Here is an 18,983-nt window from a genome sequence, read left to right as displayed (position 1 = left end):
GCATTGGTGGTTCAGGGGTAGAATTCTCGCCTGCCACGCGGGAGACCCGGGTTCGATTCCCGGCCAATGCAAGATCGTTTTGCATTCTGCACCAATGAGGAACTTCGGAACAGGATTGTGGTATTTGGTCCGTCGAGTCTGTTCCGCAACTCAATCCGATCATGGCTGAGTTGTGACCGAAATCCCTGTACCCGCCTTAGTCCCATATCTCGAAATATCTTTGGTTAACAAAAATCGATAAATCACGGGTTTGGAAATTAACAATTGAGCTCGCATCAACTGCCGTTTGTGGAAGAGAGTTCCAAACTTCTCCAACACTTTGCTTGTAGAAGTGTTTCCTCACTTCACTCCTGAAAGTCTGACTCTAATGTTGAGCCTCTGTCCCCAAGTCCTTGACACCCCAACGAGCGGAAATAGTTTCTATCCATCTACCACATCAGTTCCTCTTAATATCTTGAACATTTCGATCACATCAACCCTTAATCTACTAAATTGAAGGGAATACAACTATAGTTTGTGTAATCTCTCCTCGTAATTTATCGCTTAGAGTCCAGTTATCTTTCTAGTAAATCACACTGCACTCCCTCCAAGGCCAATATATCCTTCCTAAGGTGCGGTGCCCAAAACTGAACACAGTACTCCAGGTGTGGTCCAACCAGAGCTTTGTGCAGCTGTAGCATAATGTCTATTCTCATCCTCTAAACATATAGGCCACCATTACATTAGCCTTTTGGATTATATTCTGTTCCTGTCCATGACCTGTTATTGATCTATGTACATGGACACCGAAGTTCCTTTGGAACTCCACAGTTTCGAATTTTTCACCTTTTATAAAGTATTCTGATCTATCCTTTTGAGGTCCAAAGTGGATGACCTCAAACTTGCCTAAATTTAAATCCATTTGCCACAGTTTTGCCCATTCATTCATTATATTAATGTCTCTCTGGAATTTATCAGAATGATACCCGGACTTCAAGGGTTAAGTTACGAAGAGAGATTACACAAATTGGGGTTGCATTCTCTGGAGTTTCGAAGGTTAAGGGGTGATCTGATCGAAGTTTATAAGATATTAAGGGGAACAGATAGGGTGGATAGAGAGAAACTATTTCCGCTGGTTGGGGGTTTTGGAAGTCGGGGGCAATGTCTAAAAATTAGAGCCAGACCTTTCAGGAGCGAGATTAGAAAACATTTCTACACACAAAAGGTTGTAGAAGTTTGGAACTCTCTTCCGCAAATGGCAATTGATACTAGCTCAATTTATAAATTTAAATCTGAGATAGATAGCTTTTTGGCAACCAAAGGTATTAAGGGATATGGGCCAAAGGCAGGTATATGGAGTTAGATCACAGATCAGCCATGATCTTATCAAATGGCGGAGCAGGCACGAGGGGCTGAATGGCCTACTCCTGTTCCTGTGTTCCTCTTCCTAAAAAATCTGCACTGCTTATAACGCTGCCCATTTTGGTGTCATCGGCAAACTTCCATATGTCGTTCCCTGTCCCGTCATCCAATATCAATGAGACCACCTGAATAGGGGGAGATTCACATTCAGCATCAATCTCTGCATCATCTTGAGACATTTTATTTACTTCACATGTGTTGCACTTTGGAAACTTCAGCACTCTGTCCTCTGGAGCTCAAACATGCTCTTTAATCCTACCAACAGGAACACTGAAAAGATGTCAGAAGACAATTGGTGAATTTTACACTCAACGTAGCTGAACAGCAAGAGCTTATTGGGGATTTTACACCGGGACTCTCAGATATTAATCAACCAAAGCCACCGAAACAAGAATCATACATCTCGACCAACCAGACGCTGTTACTTACGTCATGCAGCTAGTTTAAAGTTTCGCTGTCTCCCATAGCCGATCGGCTACCCTTTCAGACCTCTTCTGTCCATCCAATCTCGTTTTCTATTCCGGTACACAGCAATATCAAGTTGTACACTAACTATTTCCAGTCACCAATATTAGTTTCCCTTTACTAAATTGGTTTCGTCTCTACGACTTATATTATCAAGCAAGACGTTTCAGAATTAGTTGCTCGGAAACTACATTGCTTTGGAGGATACTGAGAGGTGTCGTTAAAAAGAGAGACCTTGGAGTGCATGTCCACAGATCCCTGAAGGGAAGAGGAGAGGTGGTTAAGGTGGTTAAAAAGGTATAAAGGATACTTTGCTTTATTAGCCGAGGCATAGAATGTAAGAGCAGGGAGGTTATTCTGGAACTGAATAAAACACTAGTTCGGCTACAGCTGGAGTATTGCGTATAGTTTTGATCACCACATTACAGGAAAGATGGGACTACACTCGAAATGGTACAGAGATTTACGACGATGTTGCGAAGAGTGGAGAATTTTGGCTATGAGGATAGATTGGATAGGCTGAGGTTGTTTTCTCTGGAACCGACGAGGCTGAGGCGAGATTTAATTGAGGTGTATAAAATTATCACGGGCCTCGATAGAGTGGATAGGAAGGACATGATTCACGTAGCAGAGAGTTCAATAAAAAGGGTCATAGATTTAAGGTAATTGGTAGAAGGATTAGAGTGGAGCAGAGGGGAATTTTGTTCCACCCAGCGGGTGGTGGGGGTCTGGAACTCACTGCCTGAGAGGGTGAGAGAAGCAGAAACCCTCATCGGGTTTAAAAAGGACTTCAATATGCACTTGAAGAGCCGTAACCGACAAGACTACGGACTAAACGCTGGTAAGTCGGGTGATGCTGGATATCTCTTTTCCGGACGGTACAAACATGATGGGCCGAATGGCCTCCGCTAACGTAAATTTTAATGATTCTATGTTATGTTTTGCCGTCTGTCTCGGCATGGTGATAACATACACTCTCCCATAAGTATACTTTAATCAAATTGGTGCTTTGTTTTACTGTGAGAGCGAAGAGATCTTAATGTTTAGACATTGACTGCAGCAGCTGGGTTGCACCTTTACTTTTCCTACCGTCTCAACCTTTCTTTAACCTTCTCTGCTGGTGTTGCAGGATCGATCAGCCGTCGCCGTTCACGGAAGCCTGAGAAGTCCATTAGAGGACAACACAAGAGACAGAGACAGGGAGAGATAGAGAAATGCATGCAAAGAAAATAAAGAGTATAAACAGAATCATAGAATCATAAAATGGTTACAGCAGAGAGGGAGGCCATTCGGCCCATCGAGCTCGTGCCGGCTCGTTGTTAAAGCAGTCAAGATAGTCCCATTCCCCCGCTCCTTCCCGTTAGCCCCGAATTTATTTCCCTTCAAGTATTTATCGAATTGCTTTTTGAAAGCCACCTTTCAATCAGCGCATTCCAGATTATAACTACTCGCTGGGTAAAGAACTGTTTCCTCATATCGCCTTTGGTTCTTTTGCCAATCACCTTAAGTCTGTGTCCTCTGGTTCTCGACCCTTCCGCCAATGGGAACAGTTTCTCTTTATTTATTTATCTCAACCCTTCATGATTTTGAACACTTCGATCAAATCTCCTCTTAACGTTCTCTGCTCGAAGGAGAACAACCCCAGCACCGGCTAAATGCGGTCAATTAGCTTCAATTCATTTATTGGAGCATTAAACAGCTCTTTAAACATTACTGTGACATTATGGTAGCGCGGCCTCGCTGTCGAAGGTGTTAAATTTAATTTCTATAGAGGCGTGGGTTTGAATCCCACTGCTCTTAGAATTTCTGCCAGTGTTTATTTTGACCTGTTCACAGAAAACCCGATTGTAGTGCGATGGAGCAGAGGATGTGAAAGAAGCTGAAAGTGAACGTGCAGATATTATTTTCATCACGGGGACAGGACACGTTTCCACAGGTGAGGGCCGCTCACCTTAATATTCCATCCAGCAGAGTGGGACAGGTGATCAAAGTGACCGGGCTCTAGCAGCGCAATCAGTCAGTGCGCGGTCCTTATATGAACGTACAAGGTCGGGAAATGGCTAGGTTGTTAGTTGAGTCTCACCGAGATCAACAAATCCTTTTCCTTGTGAACATTTCGAACGGAGCTGAACGTATAATTGAGGTGTTCCAAAATGCATCAATTATTTGTATCGTCATGTGGTTCCTCTTGTTGCAATATCAGATGAGATATTTAGTGTTATTAGTTTACAGGAGGGAGGCTGCGGTATTGGAGCCGCAAACTATGATTTTGATCCATCTACAAATTATGGAATTTAGCCTGAGCTTTAACCCTGCGCGTTCGACCGCTCAGTCACGATACTTTCCATCTTGCGATCTTCAGGAGCTACTTTCACAGGAATAGAATTACTGCAAGCTAGAATTCTACCCCTCAAGCACCAATGCTCGCAGGCAGCAGGATGCATGTGTCCAGTTGGAAACCTGACTGAAGGAACATGCAGTCTGACAGAGCCGGAGGTCCAGCAGATTGACTTTTGCGATGAGCAGATGAAGTGCCTCCATCTTGAGAGTGTTTCGCCAATCCAGCTCAGAGAGGATTAAGCATTATAAATTCGGGTGGGACTGGAGCCACTTGTATAAGATGAAGTGCAGGAGGTTGTACCCCTTCATTTACCAACATGAATGATCCTGTTGCTGTTTTGCTGCAAAATTTCACTTCCCAGCGCCGAAATCACCGAACCCTGAACTAAAATTCAACGATGGTGAGATTCGGACACACAACCTTTGCAGTGATTTGAAGAAGTCCCACGTGCTACCCATGGCACCACAAATCGGCTATCGATTAGGTTATTTCACGTTACCCATATGCTGCTTTGGAACTTTTGCTGCGGTGCAGCAACTGGTTGAAAAGCTCAGTGGGGATTCATAGCGCTCCTGAGAAATCGACACAGGGGCGGTTTGTGCAATGCATAGTCCTCTCTCTCTCTCCCATTTGCTCACTCTCGCTTTCTCTCTTGAGCTCTGACTCTCCCCGTTTATCTCAAGAGGGCTGGAAAACAAGGGGTGGATGTTTTGTTACAGCTGCACAGAGCTCTGGTGAGACCCCATCTGGAGGATTGCATTCAGTTCCGGGCACCCACCTCAGGAAGGATGCTCGAGGGGCTGAATGGCCTACTCATGTTCCCAAGTTCCAATGAATGGAACAATAATTCAAGTATAGAGACCCTAATGTCTCAGGATGAGTGAGTGAAGAATGTTTTCTGTTTGAAGTACTGATTTCATTAATTGAATACTCCCAGTGTCCTACCTCATTGCAGCCCAGGACGGACAAACTGCTCGCACAAAGTGGCATTTTCTGATTCGATCACGCTGCGTTTTGACGTTGAGTCAGATGTCTGTCTGTCTATCTGTCTGTCTGTTTATCCGTCTGATTGGGTCTCGGCCTCAATCTCAGGCCAGGCTTTTTGTTTGCTGGCTGCAGGCCTCGCTCCCCGACTGACTGAACAACTGCCGGGCCGTGTGTCAGAATCAATGACTGTGACTGACTGTCTGCCCATTTATGGCCACATTTCTGAGTTCCTGCCTTCGCTCTGTGTCGCAGGCCTGTCTCTTTCCCTTAGGATCACAACACACCCACAAGCTTCAAGACTGAACGCAGGTTTGGTCAGTCTGTCCTCGCAGGTCCTTCGGAAGCTAATGATTTTGAACTGAATTATTTTTCCTGAGTGACTTGTGAAGTTTTGTTCAGTGATATGTTTGCGAAAGAGAACGGAGGAAATAGTTAGTGTGCAACTCGACATTTCTCTACATCGGAATAGAAAACGTGATTGGATGGATAGAAGAGGTCTGAAAGGATGGCCGATCGGCCGTGGGTGGCACCGAATTCTGCAGTGGCTGCAGTGGTTCATTACCGGTAATGAAAATGAGGTAATATACTACCACAAGCTGCCGCTGAAAATCATTCAATTTCCTTTCCTTGACCAACCGAATCAAATGAAGCTGCTGGGAAAGATACAAGACAACGCCGGTCTATCGGACATCGTTGGAAGCAACTGGCAGTTTAAAGTAGCATCTACAGCCATGTAAGTACTGCCATGTGCCGCTGCGATCGCCGAGTGGTTGAAGCGTTAAATTCAAGATCAAAAGGAGTTTTCCTTCGCAGGTTTGATTTCTGCTCGCTGAATTATTGTTTAAAGATCCGTTCAATGCTCAAATGAATGAACTGGATCTAACTCACTTCATTTATCTCTCTCAGAGCATGAGAGATACTCGAGCATGGCCGGCGCTTTTAATTGTGTGCCCAATGTACTCTTGCAAAATTCAAATACGCAAGAAAGAATCTTGCCCAATCTGCAACTAAAATTCTGCTACTTTGCAGAACCACCCATTTATAAGCGACTTTATTTACATGAATCTCTCTATCTCTCCTTGTCTCTTGTCTCTATGTTGTCCCCTGATGGACTTCTCAGGCTTCCTGGAACGGTAAAGGCTGATCTCACCTGCAACACCAGCAGGGAAAGGTAAAGGAAAAAAAGACTGAGACGGTCGGAAAAGTAAAGGTGCAACCCAGCTGATAAATTCGTAGCTAATGTCTCCACATTTCTGTCTCTTCGCCCTCACAGTGAAAGAAAACAGCAATGTGAGTAAAATATACTGATGGTAGCTTGTATGCTCTGAAGATGCCGAGACAGATGCCAATGCAGCTTCAGATTAACTAATTCTGAAAAGTATTATTTGAAAAAACAAGTCGTACATTGTAAACGAATTTAGTAAAGAGAGGCTAATATTGGTGACTGGAAATAGGTTGTGTACAACTTGATATTGCTGTATTTAGGAATAGAAAACGAGATTGGGTGGAGAGAAGCGGTTGCAAAGGATAGCCGATCGGCTGAAGACTATGGTGAAATTTTAGACCGGCTGCAGGACTTTCTAGCAAGCGGCTCGTTGGTCTAGGGGTATGATTCTCGCTTTGGGCGTTTTTCTAATGGAATATGCGAGAGGTCCCGGGTTCAAATCCCGGACGAGCCCTGTTATCTCACTGCTTTTTAGTGAAAAGTCACCAATTGGATTCTGACATCTTTGCAGTTGTTCGAATTGAATTATATTTGAGCTCCAGAGGACAAAGTGCAGAAGTTTCCAAGGCGCAACACACACGGAGTAAATAAAATGTCTCAAGATGATGTGGAGATTGAAGCTGAATGTGAATTTACCCCAATTTAGGCGGTCTCATTGATATCAGATGACGGGATCGAGAACCACATATCCAAGTTTGCCGATGACACAAAGATAGACAGAATTATAAGCAGTGTGGATGGAAGAATGAGATTACAGAGAGATATTACTCGATTAAGTGAATGGGCAAAACTGCGGCAAATGGATTTCAACGTAAGCAAGTTTGAGGCCGTCCACTTTGGACCTCAAAAAGATAGATCAGAAAACATATCAATGGATGTTACTCCAAAAAATTGACCTCATGACATTTTGTGTGGATTCGCTTGTTTCCAAAGTCTGCCAAACTTTTAAAAGTTACCAACGCATTGCAATAGGAACCTTATGGCCCGTACGGGGATCGAAACCGCGGCCTTGGCGTTATTAGCACCACGCTCTAACCAACTGAGCTAACCGGCCATCGATGTAGTTTAGCTTTATGGGCTTACCCGCGTGTTGGGTGGTTTGTGTTTATTTTTACACCAGCTGACAGGGTTTTGCAACGAATATTGAATAAACCACATCCCTTAAACATTGTTACTTGTTTCTGTATATACTGTCGAGGATGTAGATCAAAATTAACAAACAAAGAGCACTTTAATGTAACAAATTAAATTCCGATCAATAATATTTTACTCACAATGAACAGACCATCCATAAAACACTGCCCCGCTATAAAACCTGTGGGCAGGACCCTGAGCTACTGTGAAAATGATATCACCGCAACGTGATTCGATCACGCTGCGTTTCGACGTTGAGTCAGATGTCTGTCTGTCTATCCGTCTGATTGGGTCTCTGCCTTATTCTCAGGCCAGGCTTTTTCTTTGCTGGCTGCAGGCCTCGCTCCCCGACTGACTGAACAACTACCGGGCCGTGTGTCAGAATCAATGACTGTGACTGACTGTCTGCCCATTTATGGCCACATTTCTGAGTTCCTGCCTTCGCTCCGTGTCGCAGGCCTGTCTCTGTCCCTTCGGATCACAACACACCCACAAGCTTCACGACTGAACGCAGGTTTGGTCAGTCTGTCCTCGCAGGTCCTTCGGAAGCGAATGATTTTGAACTGAATTATTTTTCCTGAGTGACTTGTGAAGTTTGGTTCAGTGATATGTTTGCGAAAGAGAACGGAGGAAATAGTTAGTGTGCAACTCGACATTTCTCTACATCGGAATAGAAAACGTGATTGGATGGATAGAAGAGGTCTGAAAGGATGGCCGATCGGCTGTGGGTGGCACCGAATTCTGCAGTAACAATGTTTAAGGGATGTGGTTTATTCAATATTCGTTGGAAAACCCTGTCAGCTTGTGTGAAAATAAACACAAACTACCCAACACGCGGGTAAGCCCATAAAGCTAAGACGTATACATGGCCGGTTAGCTCAGATGGTTAGAGCGTGGTGCTAATAACGCCAAGGTCGCGGGTTCGATCCCCGTACGGGCCATGAGGTTCCTATTGAAATATTTTGGGAACTTTTAGAAGTTTGGCAGACTTGAGAAACAAGCGAATCCACACAAAATGTCATGAGGTCAATATTTTGGAGCAACATTCATTCATATGTTTTCTGATCTATCTTTTTGAGGTCCAAATTGGACGGCCTCAAACTTGCTTACGTTGAAATCCATTTGCCGCAGTTTTGCCCATTCACTTAATCTAGTAATATCTCTCTGTAATCTCATTCTTCCATCCACACTGCTTATAATTCTGTCTATCTTTGTGTCATCGGCAAACTTGGATATGTGGTTCTCGATCCCGTCATCTAATATCAATGAGACCGCCGAAATTGGGGTAAAATCACATTCAGCTTCAATCTCCACATTATCTTGAGACATTTTATTTACTCCGTGTGTGTTGCGCCTTGGAAACTTCTGCACTTTGTCCTCTGGAGCTCAAATGTAATTCAATTCGAACAACTGCAAAGATGTCAGAATCCGATTGGTGACTTTTCACTAAAAAGCAGTGAAATAACAGGGCTCGTCCGGGATTTGAACCCGGGACCTCCCGCATATTCCATTAGAAAAACGCCCAAAGCGAGAATCATACCCCTAGACTAACGAGCCGCTTGCTCGAAAGCCCTGCAGCCGGTCTAAAATTTCACCATAGTCTTCAGCCGATCGGCTATCCTTTCCAACCGCTTCTGTCCACCCAATCTCGTTTTCCATTCCGATATCCAGCAATATCAAGTTGTACACTACCTATTTCCAGTCACCAATATTAGCCTCTCTTTACTAAATTCGTTTACAATGTACGACTTGTTTTTTCAAATAATACTTTTCAGAATTGGTTAATCTGAAGCTGCATTGTCATCTGTCTCGGCATCGTCACAGTGTGCAAGCTACCATAAGTATATTTTACTCACATTGCTGTTTTCTTTCACTGTGATGGCGAAGGCACAAAAATGTTGAGACATTAGCTGCGAATTTATCAGCTGGGTTGCACCTTTACTTTTTCGACCGTCTCAGTATTTTTTTCCTTTACCTTTCCCTGCTGGTGTTGCAGGTGAGATCAGCCTTTACCGTTCCAGGAAGCCTGAGAAGTCCATCAGGGGACAACATAGAGACAAGAGAAAAGGAGAGATAGAGAGATTCATGCAAATAAAGTCGCTTATAAATGGGTGGTTCTGCAAAGTAGCAGAATTTTAGTTGCAGATTGGGCAAGATTCTTTCTTGTGTATTTGAATTTTGCAAGAGTACATTGGGCACCCAATTAAAAGCGCCGGCCACTCTCGAGTATCTCTCTTGCTCTGTGAAAGATAAATGAAGTGATTTAGATCCAGTTCATTCATTTGAGCATTGAACGGATCTTTAAACAATAATTCAGCGAGCAGAAATCAAACCTGCGAAGGAAAACTCCATTTGATCTTGAATTTAACGCTTCAACCACTCGGCGATCGCAGCGGCACATGGCAGTACTTGCATGGCTGTAGATGCCACTTTAAACTGCCAGTTGCTTCAAACGATGCCCGATAGACCGGCGTTGTCTTGTAGCTTTCCCAGGAGCTTCATTTGATTCGGTGGGTCAAGTTTGGGAAATTGAATGATTTTCACCGGCAGCTTGTGGTAGTATATTACCTCATTTTCATTACCGGTAATGAACCACTGCAGCCACTGCAGAATTCGGTGCCTCCCACAGCCGATCGGCCATCCTTTCAGACCTCTTCTATCCATCCAATCACGTTTTCTATTCCGATGTAGAGAAATGTCGAGTTGCACACTAACTATTTCCTCCGTTCTCTTTCGCAAACATATCACTGAACAAAACTTCACAAGTCACTCAGGAAAATAATTCAGTTCAAAATCATTAGCTTCCGAAGGACCTGCGAGGACAGACTGAACAAACCTGCGTTCAGTCGTGAAGCTTGTGGTTGTGTTGTGATCCTAAGGGACAGAGACAGGCCCGCGACACAGAGCGAAGGCAGGAACTCAGAAATGTGGCCATAAATGGGCAGACAGTCAGTCACAGTCATTGATTCTGACACACGGCCCGGTAGTTGTTCAGTCAGTCGGGGAGCGAGGCCTGCAGCCAGCAAACAAAAAGCCTGGCCTGAGAATAAGGCAGAGACCCAATCAGACGGATAAACAGACAGACAGATAGACAGACAGACATCTGACTCAACGTCAAAACGCAGCGTGATCGAATCACGTTGCGGTGATATTGCTTTCTCAGTCGCTCAGTGTCCTGCCCACAGTTTTTATAGCGGGGCAGTGTTTTATGGATGGGCTGTTCATTGTTCGTAAAATAATATTGATCGCAATTTAATTTGTTACATTAAAGTGCCCTTTGTTTGTTAATTTTGATCTGCATCCTCGACAATGTGTACAGAAACAAGTAACAATGTTTAAGGGATGTGGTTTATTCAATATTCGTTCAAAAACCCTGTCAGCCGGTGTAAAAATAAGGACACACTACCCAACTCGTGGGTTCGCCCATGAAGCTAGGCTGTATGCATGGTCGGTTAGTTTAGTTGCTCAGAGCATGATGCTCATAACGCCAAGGTCGCGGGTTCGAGCCCCGTGCATGCCATAAGGTTCCTATTGAAATATTTTGGTAGCTTTTAAAAGTTTGGCAGACTTCAGAAACAAGCGAATCCACACAAAATGTCATGAGGTCAATTTTTTGGAGTAACATCCGTTCATATGTTTTCTGATCTATCTTTTTGAGGTCCAAAATGGACGGCCTCACACTTCTTTACGTTGAAATCCATTTGCCGCAGTTTTGCCCATTCACTTAATCTCGTAATATCTCTCTGTGATCTCATTCTTCCATCCACACTGCTTATAATTCTGTCTCTCTTTGTGTCATCGGCAAACTTGGATATGTGGTTCTCGATCCCGTCATCTAATATCAATGAGACCGCCGAAATTGGGGTAAATTCACATTCAGCTTCAATCTCCACATCATCTTGAGACATTTTATTTACTCCGTGTGTGTTGCGCCTTGGAAACTTCTGCACTTTGTCCTCTGGAGCTCAAATATAATTCAATTCGAACAACTGCAAAGATGTCAGAATCCAATTGGTGACTTTTCACTAAAAAGTAGTGAGATCACAGGGCTCGTCCGGGATTTTTCGCATATTCCATTAGTAAAACGCCCAAAGCGAGAATCATACCCCTCGACCAACGAGCCGCTTGTTAGAAAGCCCTTCAGCCGGTTTAAAATTTCACCATAGTCTTCAGCCGATCGGCTATCCTTTCCAACCGCTTCTGTCAACCCAATCTCGTTTTCTGTTCCTATATACAGCAATATCAAGTTGTACACGACCTATTTCCAGTCACCAATATTAGCCTCTCTTTACTAAATTCGTTTGCAATGTACGACTTGTTTTTTCAAATAATACTTTTCAGAATTAGTTGATCTGAAGCTGCATTGGCATTTGTCTCGGAGTCGTCAGAGTCTGCTGTGAGGGCGAAGAGACATAAATGTGGGGACATTAGCTCCGAATTTATCAGCTGGATTGCACCTTTATTTTTCCGACCGTCTCAGTCTTTTTTTCCTTTATGTTTCCCTGCTGGTGTTGCGGGTTCGATCAGCCTTCACCGTTCCAGGAAGCCTGAGAAGTCCATCAGGGGCCAACACAAAGAGACAAGAGACAGGGAGAGATAGAGAGATACATGTAAATAAAGTAGAGTATAAATGGGTGGTTCTGCAAAGTAGCAGAATTTTAGTTGCAGATTGTGAGAGATTCTTCCTCGTGTATTTGAATTTTGCAAGAGTACATTGGGCACCCAATTAAAAGCGCCGGCCACGCTCGAGTATCTCTCATGCTCTGAGAGAGTTAAATGAAGTGAATTAGATCCAGTTCATTCATTTGAGCATTGAATGGATCTTTAAACAATAATTCAGCGGGCAGAATTCGAACCTACGAAGCAAAACTCCATTTAATTTTGAATTTAACGCTTCAATCCCTCGGTGATCTCAGCGGCACGTGGCAGTTCTTGCATGGCTGTCGATCAGACTGCGTTGGGTTTTCACCGGAGCTCTGTCAGACTGCATTTTCTTTCAGGTCGGATTCCAAATGGACACATGTATTCACTGATCACAACACAACTGGTATTGGTGGTGCAGGGGTCGAATTCTCGTTGATCACTTGAAATACACAGGTTCGATTTACGACCAATGCGGGATATTTTTGCCTTCCAACAGCATCCACCAAAAACCGGACGAAGTGAAACTTTCTTTGCGCCTCTTTGGGCAAATCAGGTTCAGTAAATTACAGTTTCTTAGCGGGAAGCCGAGCCGGTCTGAGGCGCTTCTTTCAAGTCTCCACCTCCCCTGGAGGCGTGGGTTGGATTCTGAATTCTGGCACTTAATCGTTTACAAATATTTGTTTTCTATTTTTTGTTCCTTTGGCTGGAGGTGATTTTTCTTCGCGGTTGATTTGATTCGTCCAGAAAATCAACCCGTTTGTATTTAAGTAAACCAGCAAGAAATATAAGAACGGATTGTCCTTCACAGTCGCTGCTTCGCACTCGCTTCCAAGCAGCTCCACGACCAGCAGAGAAATCTTGGCTTCCGTTGGCCCGCTCTCTGAATACATTAATTACTTTGCTTCAATCCTCGGTATCGAGCAACAGCAAGTGAACAACAGCAGAACGGGAAACCACAGTAATCATGAATGATGCTGAGAAGAGCCCGAGCCTGTGGAAGACAGACCAGGTCATCAGAAAGGACCAGTCGCCCCGAGCTGGAGGGAACAGCGAGAGTCTGTCTGACTGACTGGGAGAAGATTTTTTTGCCTGAAAGTGAATGCGGTTTGAAGTGTTGCAGCTCGAAGGTACTCCCTGCTGGCGAGGAGAGGCAAATGCTCCAGCAAAACAGGCGTGTTCGAGCAGACACAGAAAGCCTTCAGGTTTGAGAAAGGGAAAGAGGCGTCCTGTGGCACAGCGCCAAAATGTTCAGCTGTAAACTTACGAGAGCGGCTTTGAGCTAATTGCTGCTTGATCGCTCCTTTGAGATAGAATTGAACCAACGATCTGAAGATTGATTCTTTTGAAGTGCACTGTTCGACCAGCAAAGCTATCGGAGACCGGAGAAAAATTTACCTCTCTTTGGTAATTGTTTCGTGAGAGCCTTTTGATGTTCCCAGACTCGTGGAGTCTCGTGCTCATGACCGAGGCTGACTCGGCACATGTTCATACCGCAGCGCTGTGGGAGTGTGAGCTGCTGCAAATTCTCCGCAATCTGAGCTAATAAATAGCGCATCTCCTGATGGGTCAGAATATTCCAGATTCGACCTCAATCTGGTTTAAAGGCTTCTTTCGTTTTTGTATTAGTTTGTGGCTTTCGATAGTTTGTAAAGTGATCAAATTTCATCACATGCAAAGCACAACAATCTTATTAAAGTTTTGACTGTCTCTCGGTAACCACGTCAATATCTCCTGCAGTCTGAAATAGAAAGTTAGCTGTTGATTAACGCAATGATTCAACGACAAACTGCGATTAATTTGCTTCATGCAGTTAATTTAATAGGATCTTCACTCTTGTTAGAGTTAATTCCCTGACCGCGAATCGAACCAAGCGGTGGTGTGAGCAGCGCAATCGTAAACCACCAGTCCATCGGGGAGCTTCCAAGATTGCGCACCAGACACCGTAGAACTGATAACATTTATTTCTTTTTCACTCTTTCGTGATTCATTCAGCCCTGTGTTTATTCTCAGGCCGCTTATCTCTCCCTTCCTTTCAGATTCTGACTGCGGATATTCTTGTGGTTCAATATGAATAAGATACCATATCTCACAGCCCCGGTATATTTGCCGTTTCTCTCTGCAGTTCTGTACAAAATCAAACTGTCCGCAGATACCGACAGTGTCTCTCTCTCACTCCCCACAGAAGCAGCAGGAGATGCCACTTTAAACTGCCAGTTGCTTCAAACGATGCCCGAACGAGCTGGGTTGCCTTGCAGCTTTCCCAGCAGCTGCATTGATTCGGTGCGTGAATTTTGGGAAATTGAATGATTTGCACCGGCAGCTTGTGGTAGTAATTTATCTCACTTTCTATTTCATGTACATGCCTACTTGCACTTGGTGCTGTCGTTTCCTGAACATCATCTCCTGTCGCGATAGTCGTTCGAACAGAAAGTGCCATTTTGTGCGAGCAGCTTGTCTGGCCCGAAAATGATCTGAATTACAAAGGGTCAAGTAGGAAAGGCCGCGTTGCTCTGCTTGTTCGCAGCAAAGAATTTTCAGCGTTTCCTTGTGGTCTGGTGTTTAGGATTCGGCGTTTTCATCACCATTGCAACGGTTCGATTGTTGTCTGTCTCAACATCCGCATCTTATACACTCTACCATAAGTGTACTGTAATCAATTTGCTGATTTTTTTACTGTGAGGGCGAAGAGATATAAATATGGAGGCATTAGTTCTGAATTCATCAGCTCGGTTACACCTTTGCTTCTCCTACCGTCTCAGTCTTTCTATCTTTACAGTTCTCTGCAGGTTCGATCATCCTTGGCCGTTTAATAAAGCCTGAGAAGTCCATGAGGGGAAACCACAGAGTCAAGAGACAGATTAAAGTATAGAAACAAATGTCAAGTTCTGCGAACGAGCAGAATTTAACATGGAGCTTTGGAGAGATTCCTTCAAATGTCTTGTAAGAGACCATTGAGCTCCGAATTCAACACGTCTGCGGCGCTGACATCTCTTTGAGTGAGAGAAATGCGGCTGGTTAACAGCAGTTTATATTTATTTGAGCATTGAACAAAACTATGGGAAACGGCGCTGTGAGCAGGATTATGAATCTACGGGGGAAAACCCTCTTGGATTTTAAGTCCAACGCCTTGAGCACTCGGCCATCGCAGCTGCAAGCAATTGAAATGCACAGCTGTAAATCAGAATGCGTCGGATTATCACAAAACATCTGTGACATGATGTGCTTTCAGGCAGGTTTCCAACTATACACTTGCAGACCCTTACCGTGCGGACATTGCTGTTTTAGTGATAGAATTCTCGTCTGCCAAGAAGGAAGCCTGGGTTCGACCTCTCGTCCAATTCAGGACAATTGGCATTCAACTTTCATGAGATCGCGTGAAATGTGATGCATTCGCACTCAGCTTCAATCTGCGTACCATTTTGAGACATTTTCCTTTCTCCATGTGTGTTGCGTCGAAAAACCACATTGCAAGTCCAACGCCTTAATCATTGGGTCATCGCAGCTGCGAACCACAAATCCGACACGGCTGTGGATCAAAATGCTGAATGTTGAAACAGGCGATCTGTGAGACTGTATGTTCTTGGCTTCCAGCTGAACACATGCAACCGGCTGTTGTGCGGACGTTGCTGTTTCAGCAGTAGAATTCTCGCCTGCTACTCGGGAGGCTCGAGTTCGGTTACTGATTAATGTCGGAGTATTTTTATTCTGCGTTCATGTGAATTGGGAAATATTTATATTTCTATTCATGTTCAGCATCAACCTGCACACCATCTTTAGACATTTCTTTTCTCCACGTGTGTTGCTTCGACAGAACCTTTACATTCTGTCCTCTCGGGCTCCAACATGCTCATTCCTGCCTTCCACACACTGTCAAGACGTGAAAAACCAATTACTGAACTTGCACTTAAAATGGCAACGCAGGGCTCTTCCGGGATTTGAATGCAAAACCAATCATCAAATCCCCAAATCGAGCATCATACCCCTAACCCAAAGAGCCAGCGCTATCACACAACTGCAGCCACTGCAGAATTCGGTGCTTCCTTTTACCGATCGGCCATCCTTTGAGAACTCTTCTATCCATCCAATCACGTTTTCTATTCCGATGTGCGGTAATCTCAAGTTGTACACTAACTATTTCATATCAACAATATTAGCCTCTCTTTACCACATTCGCTTTGAATGTGTGACTTGTATTATCAAGTGAGACTCTGCGGAGTTAATTGCTCTAAAGGTACATTGTTATCCATCTTAGCATCCGCAGATTATCCACTCTACCACAAGTATAACAGTGACTGCACTTCAAAAATACCTCATTGGCTGTAAAGCGCTTTGGGACGTCATGAGGTGCTGAAAAGCGTTTTATAAATACAATAATTTCTTTCTTTTATAGTGGGATAAAATTATTGACTTTTCACTGTGAGGAAAACGAGACATGAATGAATTAAGCAGAATTTCGCATAAAAAGTGTCATTAATGGGAGTAGTGGGACTGAGAAATGCTTAAACAGCCGTCAGTCACCAGCCCCGTAGGATTGGAGGTTTATGGCCAGAAACTCTGCTGTTTCCACCCTTACTTCCCTTTGCAACCAAGGATGCATCGCATCCAGACCGGGTGACATATCCACTTTAATTACAGCCAGCCTTTCTAATACCAGCTCTTTATCAATTTTTATCCCATTCAGTATCCCAACCAACCCCTGTTTTCCTGTTTTCCTGTCTTTGGCAGCATCTTCTTCCTTGGTAAAGAGAGATGCAAAGTACTCATTTAGTATCTCAGCCTTGCCCTCTGTCTCCGTGCATACATCTCCTTTTTGGTCCTTAATCTCACTTTCTGTTCCGATGTGCGGTAATCTCAAGTTGTGCACTAACTATTTCAAGTCAAAAATATTCGCCTCTCTTCATCAATTTCCTTTATGGTGCATTTTCTTGCAGTGAAAACACGCTTTGAAATCCCGGACATTGTACCCTCTTTGAGTGGTCTCCAACCACCAACTTTTCGGTTAATGCGCTAAATAATTACTGTAAACAATTTTACAACACCAAGTTATAGTCCAACAAATTTATTTTAAATTAAATTCCACAAGCTTTCGGAGGCTTCCTCCTTCGTCAGGTGGATGGTGTGGAAATGATATTTTCGAATCCTTCGCATTTGAAAAACACAGAACAATGCCTGGTGATTACTGCCCGTTGCCAAGGCAATCACAGTGAGCAGACAGAAAGGTGTCACCTAAAAGGCCACTGAATATACAAACCCCCCAAAAAAAAGAGAGAGAGAGAAGGAAGGCAGTCAATGACCCGTTATATTAAAAACAGATAATATTTGTTCGCTGGTGGGGTTACGTGTAGTGTGACATGAACCCAAGATCCCGGTTGAGGCCGTCCTCATGGGTGCGGAACTTGGCTATCAATTTCTGCTCGACGATTTTGCGTTGTCGTGTGTCTCGAAGGCCGCCTTGGAGTATGCTTACCCGAAGGTCGGTGGCTGAATGTCCATGACTGCTGAAGTGTTCCCCGACAGGGAGAGAACCCTCCTGTTTGGTGATTGTTGCGCGGTGTCCGTTCATCCGTTGTCGCAGCGTCTGCATGGTCTCGCCAATGTACCATGCTCTGGGGCATCCTTTCCTGCAACGTATGAGGTAGACAACGTTGGCCGAGTCACAGGAGTATGAACCATGCACCTGGTGGGTGGTGTCCTCTCGTGTGATGGTGGTATCTGTGTCGATGATCTGGCATGTCTTGCAGAGGTTACCGTGGCAGGGTTGTGTGGCGTCGTGGACGCTGTTCTCTTGAAAGCTAGGTAGTTTGCTGCGAACGATGGTCTGTTTGAGGTTGGGTGGCTGTTTAAAGGCGAGTAGTGGAGGTGTGGGGATGGCCATAGCGAGGTGTTTGTCCTCATTGATGACATGTTGAAGGCTGCGGAGAACATGGCGTAGTTTCTCCGCTCCGGGGAAGTACTGGACGACAAAGGGTACTCTGTTGGTTGCGTCCCGTGTTAGTCTCCTGAGGAGGTCTATGCGATTTTTTGCTGTGGCCCGTCGGAACTGTCGATCGATGAGTCGAGCGTCATATCCCGTTCTTACTAGGGCGTCTTTCAGAGTCTGTAGGTGTCCATCGCGTTCCTCCTCGTCTGAGCAGACCCTGTGTATTCGCAGGGCCTGTCCATAGGGGATGGCCTCTTTGACGTGGTTAGGGTGGAAGCTGGAAAAGTGGAGCATCGTGAGGTTGTCCGGGGGCTTGCGGTAGAGTGAGGTGCTGAGGTGCCTGTCTTTGATGGAGATTCGTGTGTCCAAGAAAGAAACTGATTCTGAGGAGTAGTCCATGGTGAGCTTGATGTTGGGATGGAACTTGTTGATGTTATCGTGTAGTCTCTTTAGTGATTCCTTGCCGTGGGTCCATAGAAAGAAAATGTCGTCGATGTGTCTGGTGTATAGTGTTGGTTGGAGGTCCTGTGCAGTGAAGAAGTCCCGCTCGAACTTGTGCATGAAAATGTTGGCGTATTGGGGTGCGGATTTGGTCCCCATTGCTGTTCCGTGTGTTTGGGTAAAGAACTGGTTATTGAAGGTGAAGACATTGTGATCCAGGATGAAGCGGATGAGTTGTAGGATGGCGTCTGGGGATTGGCTGTTGTTGGTGTTGAGTATTGATGCTGTCGCTGCGATGCCGTCATCGTGGGGGATACTGGTGTAGAGTGCCGAGACGTCCATCGTGGTGAGAAGTGTTCCTGGTTCAACAGGTCCGTGGGTACTGAGTTAGAAGCTGGTGGTTCCCTGCACGATGGGTTTCAGGA

At 44.6% G+C, this 18,983-nt stretch overlaps 5 non-coding genes across 5 annotated transcripts; 3 read left to right on the top strand and 2 right to left on the bottom strand.

Annotated features, from left to right (window-relative positions):
* Window positions 1-71, top strand: trnag-gcc (transfer RNA glycine (anticodon GCC)). Its single transcript has one exon. It is a non-coding gene; the product is annotated as a tRNA-Gly (tRNA).
* Window positions 72-6,783: 6,712 nt separating this feature from the next.
* On the top strand, window positions 6,784-6,873 carry trnap-ugg (transfer RNA proline (anticodon UGG)). The gene is given in 2 exon segments: window positions 6,784-6,819; window positions 6,838-6,873. It is a non-coding gene; the product is annotated as a tRNA-Pro (tRNA).
* A 526-nt stretch (window positions 6,874-7,399) lies between these two features.
* Window positions 7,400-7,473, bottom strand: trnai-aau (transfer RNA isoleucine (anticodon AAU)). The gene has a single exon. It is a non-coding gene; the product is annotated as a tRNA-Ile (tRNA).
* A 947-nt stretch (window positions 7,474-8,420) lies between these two features.
* On the top strand, window positions 8,421-8,494 carry trnai-aau (transfer RNA isoleucine (anticodon AAU)). The gene has a single exon. It is a non-coding gene; the product is annotated as a tRNA-Ile (tRNA).
* Window positions 8,495-9,020: 526 nt separating this feature from the next.
* On the bottom strand, window positions 9,021-9,110 carry trnap-ugg (transfer RNA proline (anticodon UGG)). Its single transcript is given in 2 exon segments — window positions 9,021-9,056; window positions 9,075-9,110. It is a non-coding gene; the product is annotated as a tRNA-Pro (tRNA).
* Window positions 9,111-18,983: the final 9,873 nt, after the last annotated feature.

The sequence above is a fragment of the Heptranchias perlo genome, chromosome 20 (assembly GCF_035084215.1).
Source record: "Heptranchias perlo isolate sHepPer1 chromosome 20, sHepPer1.hap1, whole genome shotgun sequence".
Taxonomy (NCBI): Eukaryota; Metazoa; Chordata; class Chondrichthyes; order Hexanchiformes; family Hexanchidae; genus Heptranchias; species Heptranchias perlo.
This window is presented reverse-complemented; position numbering and strand designations above follow the sequence as displayed.